Consider the following 8540-nt stretch of genomic DNA (forward strand, 5'->3'; position numbering starts at 1 on the left):
GCTCTTAGCTGGATAAATGTGCTGAGTAAAACCAGGAACAGCTCTTTTTACTTCAGTCCATGTTTCAGATTTGAGAGGGCTTCTGTGTTTTACTCAGTGCAGTTATCCAGCTAAATGAGCAATTCTGCTTTCTTAAACAAGGCTCTGGTGTGAAATCAACTTAATGCTTAATATTCAGGTAAAGATTTGGTTCAAAATATTTTATTGTTTTTTGGTCTTAGAAATTGTAAGAAATTGTGTTTGATGGTATTGTGTGGTTTTTCAAGTAATTTGTGTACAAAGTGTGTTGGAATAACAGCGATAAATTGAGCACAATTGCTTATCAGCTTTGAGATTCAAATGAAAACCCTTCAGGACCAAAATGTGCTTCCAACATAGCTGCATGTCTGTCAATACCCACTGTGGCTAGTGTGATATTAGAACTGGCCAGCCAATAAAGTTTAGGGTATCAGATCAACACACTGCACAGATCCATGTCAAAGTCACTCATAGTTGTTATTAATTAAAAATTCTGCCTTTGATTTTCCTCCTTCATCTTTCTGTTTTACGAGTGAGTGCATGTACGCTTTGTAGACCAAAGGTAAGATTACAAATAAATAAAAACTGTAAAATATTGACGTCGGAATAAATCACAAGAAATTGCAATTTCAGGCACCAACAGCTTCAATCCACCGCTGTTCATGCTTGTATTTCATTTTTAATCTTTGACTTTCACCATGTAATGACACCAGTGCCCTCATTTATCAATCATATGTTGAATTACTAGAGTTTGACCTTAATCTCAGGATGTATGAATGTACATGGAATTTATCAAACCTGTGTTTACTCATTTCTCTGTGGTAATCATGATAAACCACAACAATTTCAAAACTGTAGCCATGCGTGCATTTTTACATTTTTCATAGAACTCACTTCTAAGATCACATTATATGAGGAATGTATGCTTTTAAATGTAATTCATTATTGTGACATTACCACTGTGAAATACAAGGAGGAACCGGCAGTAAAAGCACTTCAAATCAAAGGAAGTTATGAGGTAAGAAATGTTATATCATAACTTCTGCTTTATGCCAATTTCATCAAGGGACTCTTAAAAAGTAATAGTGTGAATTGAACTGGATGCCGGCATGCAAAAAAAAGCAAATCACACATATGAGAGTAGAGTAGCGAGTCATAATATCAGTATTGGGAGTTGGTGACTCGTAAATCATGGAAAACACCAGATGGCCTTGCAAATCAACGAGTTCTTCCATACTGCAACATCCAGCTGTATGACAGAATCTGATAGAATTGCTCCAATCAAATCGGGACCCCCCCCCCAAAAAAAAAAATGAGGCTAAAGTACAAAAGTGGTGCCTAGCTACTGTGCTACCAGCTTCCATTGGTCAAACATGTAACACTATAATGCTCTCCAGTACTATACTGTATGTCTTCACTCTGAATAGCCTGCATAACATACAGTGAGAAATGTCTGCATTTCTTACACTCAATATCACCACCTTTTATTGTAAGCTAAAGTGAAATAATGATACATTACATGCAAATATGTCCTTGGGCTGCCAATCTCACTCAGACATAAGCAAAAAAATATTTTTTTTAAAAAAGGATTATTAGACATTATTATCAATCTCTTGTAAATGGACGGTAAATGGACTGCATTTATATAGCGCTTTTATCCAAAGCGCTTTACAATTGATGCCTCTCATTCACCCATTCACACACACACACACACACCAACGGTGAAAGGCTGCCATGCCCAATACCAATCAACTCGTTGGGAGGAATTAGGGTTTAGGTGTCTTGCTCAGGGACACTTCAACATGCCCAGGGCGGGGATCGAACTGGCAACCCTCCAACTGCCAGACAACCGCCCTTACCTCCTGAGCTATGTCATCTGTGTTTCATTTATTTTGGGTCAAAACAATGAACCGGAGCAGAATGCCTTTTTCTTAAACAGCATTAGTAGTAAGTCAGCTAATTAATTCCTCTTATGTCCTCCACTGCTATTCAAAACTCTCCAAAGAGCACCACAGGAAAAGGTTCATACTACCGTAATAGACTCCTAAAAATCTGTCCGGAGAGCTGGCAGAGACTGTAACGTAATAAAAAAAAAAGAACCAAAAGGCTTTAGAACACAGCTGCTGTAGAGCATTTGGTCTCATTTCTGTGAGTCACAGATGGGCCTTCTCATTTCCCCAGGGACCAATCATTCTTCCTCCCTGTGCTTCCCCATACAGAATTAGTGCGGGACAGTGTGCAGACGGCCCGGCTCATTGCACAAAAAGGACATCGGAAATACTGACCACTGCTGTACATTAGTGCCATGCAGAGGGGGGAGCGGGGGTGGAGGGGTGTAAGACAGAATGGGTGTGCTGCTGAGTGAACTGAAGAAAGAGCCTGAAACTCTCTCTTCATTTGTTGACCTGGGTAGGGCAAGGCATCGCACAACCTCAAACACTTTCAGAAGTGAAAGATGAAACAAATACAAAAACAGCCGTGGTCTGTGGTTCAGGTTAAGGTCTGCTACGGACCTGGAACCAAAAAAGCCAACCATCTTTGGTTTCTCCGTGCAGTAAAATGTTCCGTATTAAATCAACTCTTACAGAATGCATATGGTCCCATATGTACTCTGTTAGAGTTGAATTAACACTGGACATTTACTGTGCTTAGCAGACAGTGAAGGCATAGCAGACGGAGAGATCCTGAGTTTTGGCCATGGGAAGTCAGAGTGTTACAGGCACCCCAGTTATCACGTCTAATCACTGTGTGACCTTCAGCCTTTTCCACAGCCCCCACACCTTTTTGTGCAGACTGATGAGAGGACACAGAGCATCTGTGCTCATTTCTCATGTGGGACCAGCGCGTGGAGGGCAATGACCTCAGCTTCAGGGGACTGCTGTCCTTGGTCCTGAAGGCCCTGCTGCCTGCTTAGGTGAGTACACTGCTGTCCGTGGTGCTGACAGAGTCTCCACCGGTTTTCAGAGCGATCTGTAAGGTCATCTGCCCCACAGTGTGGCTACCCCCCCATTTATTGCAATGCCACAGTCACTCCATCTCCTTCCAACGTGATAATAGGGGTTTTATTGCATTTGTTCACCTTTATTTAACCACATAGGTCAACGGAAAACTTAATCGTGCTTTGCAGTGGCTACCTGAGGAATCAATGCTGTTAGGGAGTGCAAGAGACTGCAGAGCCAATCAGATGTAGGGGTTGATTAGGTGGCCAGATGGATTGCCAGTTTTTGTGGGAATTTGGCAAGGACATTGGGTCTAACAGCCCTGCTCTTTGGAAAAGTGCCAACGGATCTTTAAAGACCACAGTCAGGACCTGGGTTTAATGTCTCATCTGACATAAAGGCACCTTCTACAGCACATCCCTCCTGTCACTTAGCTGGGGAATTGCATTTCATTTCAGTCTAGAGCAGGGGTGCACAACAATGGCCAATCCATTTCAGGATTTTGTGCCAACTTCTGCTCTGAATAATTTAATTATCTCAATCATAACTTGATCTGACAGTTGTATGAGCACCGGCTACAGCCCCAGCCTGCAAGTGTATCCTAAAGATTTTACTGCGCTCAAGTACAAGGAGTGAACCAGTGTAATTTATAGAGCTGTCAGAAAATGAGAACTAAGGTAATTGGTTGGAACAAAAACCAGCATGCAAACCATGCCCAGTCTCACTTAGGTTCTTGCTAAGGCTTTTATGAATGATGCCAGCATGCTAAATGGATTTGTATGCCATGGCATGCAGTTGACAAAACAGTCACTGGTATGCAAGGGGGTTGTATTTAATTGGTGACATGAGTCATCACTAAACAGAAATCAGGTCTCATACATGTGACCTTTTCATGTTGTATACTGAATAAAGCTTATTTAAATGACTTTTTTTGCTGGTGGCACACAGAATTGTTTCAAAATCAAAAGTTTGATGACAAAATTTAGTCCCTTCTGCACAGCAATGTCCGCACTCAGCCATACGGAAGTTTAGGAGGTATCATTGCATTGTATGTTACCAATATATTTCTTTATCAGAGAAAAATATGTTTTTTAATTAAATATTTTGAGTGCATCTGAAAAACATTGACATTGACTTCAGTCGTTCGCTCCTGAATACCCAGCCCAGCCACGTCCTGTCATCGCCCATCGTGTCCTCTCAGAAAGCCTGGACGCAGCATAGGACACTGTCAAAAAACAATGACAAGGGCCGCTGGACAGCTTGTCTCGTTCCTTAACGGCTTAACCAGAGCAGCGCCCAGGGAAATCAGCGGGGGCCAGCAGGGCTGTCCCCATCTCCTCGTGCCCGAGCGGCTCCTCTGCTTGACCGAGCAGCTGCATACAGCCTGCTGCATCGGCCGCATCATCGAGAAACACATTCCCCCAGCGCGACGAGCGCACTGTGGAAAGAGGTGCCGGCTGACCGCCCTCACTCCCAGCTCCGCCATGCGTGCAGAGGATGTCGCTGCAATGAGATAGCCTCCCGCATACGACCGCCCATTCCAAGCGGCGAGCGAAGAGCAATGTTGCGATAAATACAAAAAAATAGTTTAAAAAAAATAGTTTTAAGGACACAAAATTACCTTGCAAACACAGCCATCGCCAGAAAAGCCAATCACTGAAAAGCAAAAAGGGGAACGAGAAATTGCAGGGACAGTCCACTCGGAACGTAAAGTAGCAAGCAGGGACAGGCCACTTACAAAAAGCATTGATTCTCTGTCCAGTGTAAATGTAACAAACAACTATTCACAAGAATACCAAGGACTTTGATAACTGTAATCACCTCTCTACCACTAAGAGGAATGGGGACAGAGCAAAGGAGTACATTAAATCCCTCTGAACATTCTGTGAACAACCTTGTCAAAATCTACCCATGTCTGATTCCTGTCATCCTCTCTGGTCACCGTGACACCGGGCTCTAATTGGTCCAGGTGCCAGCAGCAGCCAGGTGCCATGCAGAGGCAGCTTCTGTGTATCCTGAAAGATCTGCTGTTCTTCAGTTTCCACTTACTGAGTCACAGGAGTGATGGGCACTCTGAGGTCGAAAATCCCTTGAGCCGTAATGGAGGGCTTCTGTTCCATGAAAGATTGGCAAGGGGATATTTATGTGCGAACAATCAGCAATTTGTGTGGGTGTACTGAAACAATATTCAGGTAAGTTCTTCACTTCTTGAAACTAACAGTCCCTTTATTGAACAAACACACACACACACACATACACACGCACACACACACACTCAAACAACAGGACTACATACTATCAGCAATGGAGTTCTAGAACACTGACTTAGAATTGTGAAAAAAACACTCCAAAAAGCCTACTTTTCAAAGAGTTAATATAGCCTATATAGGGATGACTGAATAATAAATGGACTGTTAATGCTGTAACTTATGCAAAGTGCTAGAGTCATGATTCAAAAATGGTAATGATCACCATGTATATGAGATTTAGGCAAACCAGAATAAAAAATGAAAAGCTTATTTATGAATAAATAAGTGATGAATGTGGGGAGGGGTCCATACCTAGTCCTACCTATATCTTACTTATATACTATACACACGTGCACACACGCACGCACACACACACACACACACACACACATATTTATAATAACATTTATTTTTCACAGAAGATCATTTAGTTTATGAGAGCTGACCAGCAGTTTCCCTTCACAAACTCTGAAATCAATTGAAAGATTAAATCATATTTGGAGCTGGTCAAATTCAAGAAAATGTGTATTTTAGTCACTACATTCATTAGTCGCTAAACAATTGCACAGATTGTAATGGACATGTATAACATGCCGGCCTATCAGACCAGAGAACAGATAGTCTAATAAATTATTGCAGGCTGAGAAGCCTGTGATGGCTCGCTTCCTTGATTACGAATGGCTTAATTAGCAGAGGTGCCAATAGAAGCTGGTTACTGCTTTACGGGTAGCAGCATTGATTAAATGTGTGTGGTACATTGTGTGTGTGTGTGTGTGTGTGTGCGTGTGCACACGCATGTTTATGCACGAGCGTGTGTGTTTATGTAAGTGTGTGTGTGCCTGTGTGTTCATTTTGAAATATTGACTTCAGGCTGCACTTCAATACACGCAGATACGTTATCAGAATTTGAGCTTGCTGAACTGTTCAACTGTGCAATCCCTCACAAAATGGCAGAGGATTAGAAACAGAATGTCAAGGGAACGTTTTATATTTTTAAAGTATTTTTTAGTATTTTACACTGGATGCTGGAGTCTGCTCTGCTATGACAACTAAGGAATTTCTTGCCGAGAAACTAGGGTTCTCTTTAGTATAAAAGCTTACATTTTTCACAGTGTGAAAGATGAGCTCATCCACTCTGTGAAAGCAGTCATTCCTATTACTGTAAAAACTGAGTTTCCCCTTCCTGTGAAAGATCAGATTGTGCTTGTTGTTCTGTTCCTTGGTCTGTGATTGCACAGGTTCCTCATTGAGTGAAAGACCAGGTTCATTATGCTGAGAAAGTTGAGGTTCCCTTTGAGGCGTAAGAGATTTATTGTGTCATAAAAGGGGAACAGACCTCAGGTCACCTTCTGAAAGTGCAAAGTGGTGTTTCTTCTGTATATTAAACTGATATTCAGCCAAGTCACATCATTCTTTTCACGGAGGAAAGGTATTTCAGCACAGCAGACTGTGAACTCTAGAAAGCCTTCAAACTGTCCCCAATACAAATCAGTACAGCACATACATAATAACGACGCAGATGTAAGGGATTTGCCGCTTACATATGCTAGCTTGGCAACAGACCTTTGTAAAGACAATAAGTAGGAAGCAGTATGAACACAAAATACTGCAACAGTGCCGGTATCTAGACGGAGTCACTGCCAGTAATGGCTAATACTGAGGCGTAGCAGCCCATACATGCACATGAGCTTGCTAACATTAGCTGACTAGCAATAAAGCAAAGTTGCTAATAAGAAAACTTACTGCCAGGTGCGAAGTCACACCCATCTATGTGGCGTTTCACACATTTCACCTCTAAAATGATTTTGCCAATCTCAGCTGGTCACTGAACCTACCCATGACTTCAGGGCTGTCGTGTTGCAATGTGATTCATTTCATCACTGATGCAGCTCCTTACAGAGGCCTGGACATCCTACTGCAAATATAAAACATATACTGTTCCATAATGTTTGGGACAAAGACATTTTATTTTTTTCTTAATTGCCCACAATGTTTTTATTTTTAATCTAATTCACATGTGGTTAAACTGCACATTCTCAGGATTTATTTAAGGGTATTTTATACACTTTGGTTTCATTATGTAGAAATTAGAGCATTTTTTAAACACCTTAGATGAATATGATTTAAAATCAACCACATTTTTATAGCGCATTTTCCAGCAACTACTGCACAAAGTGCTTCACAATGAATGACAACAGGCCTCACTCCCTAAAAGAAATCAAGTAGAAATATATCCTGCAGGAAAATTGCACAGGTATCCTGCAAGAAAATTGTAGGCCACATTGCTGTATTGTCGTCATATTTAAAATATGTAGCCAATTAAAGCGACAATGAGACTGAGAAGGCTATGCAGCGATAATGTAAACGTTGTTACCAGCTGCAGCCTGGACTTGCCCTCTGAAGATCCAAGTTTTGCCACCGATGCCTTTTTTATGATGGCTTCACTTTGGTATGAATATTACTGCCTAGGCCTAGTAGGCTTATATTATTATGGCCAATGGATTAGATAGACAATGTGTTTGTTTGGGAGGTTAAATGAAAGATTGACTACAACCGTAAGCATTTGGTGTTGGAGACAACTCACACTGGCATGTGTGCTGCAAGGCTGGTTTTGTTGACTCATCTTCTACTTTACATTTGGTCATCGACTGGATGCTAGCAGAGAGACATTTGCTTTGTATTAATGTAACACCAGTGCTGTCCTTATTGAAACTTAATTTGATATTGTGTATCTAAGTTATTGTCAACTAGTTGACTATTCATCGTCTTATATGTCATCACTGTTCTAATGGAATATTGAAAATATTTAACATGTCGTAGGCTAAGTGATAATGCTGCAGATCCTGTATAATAAGCCATCCACAGGTGTTTTACGCTGAGTACTAAGTCGAATACCAACAAAGATGTTGTAATACTAAGATGTCGTTACCACTCCTATCTCACTTCTGTTGGGTCCTAATGTGTACAACACTGTCCCTCTGTCTTGGATCTGTGTCGTTAATTGTGGTGTCCACTGACTCGCAGAAGAAACTAAAATGGGAAAATGGAGATGGTGGACTTGGTGATTATGCCCTGTGCCATTATTAGAATACATTTCATTCGTATAATTCGAAATCATCATGCTTGACTACAAATGATAAATTCGGGGAAAATGCGTTAATTTTATATGATACCAAAAAATCAGAGGGGTAGGCCTACGTGTTTCCTTGGAAACTAGTAAAAAATTACTGAAGTTAGAAAAACATTCTGAAAAACCACTTCGTTGTTGACGCTTTTATGGCAAATGAAAGACGCTAGGGGGCTCGAAAAGTCGCAACAGTCCCACGCACTTTAG

The sequence above is a fragment of the Anguilla anguilla genome, chromosome 15, assembly GCF_013347855.1.
Source record: "Anguilla anguilla isolate fAngAng1 chromosome 15, fAngAng1.pri, whole genome shotgun sequence".
NCBI classification, from domain to species: Eukaryota; Metazoa; Chordata; class Actinopteri; order Anguilliformes; family Anguillidae; genus Anguilla; species Anguilla anguilla.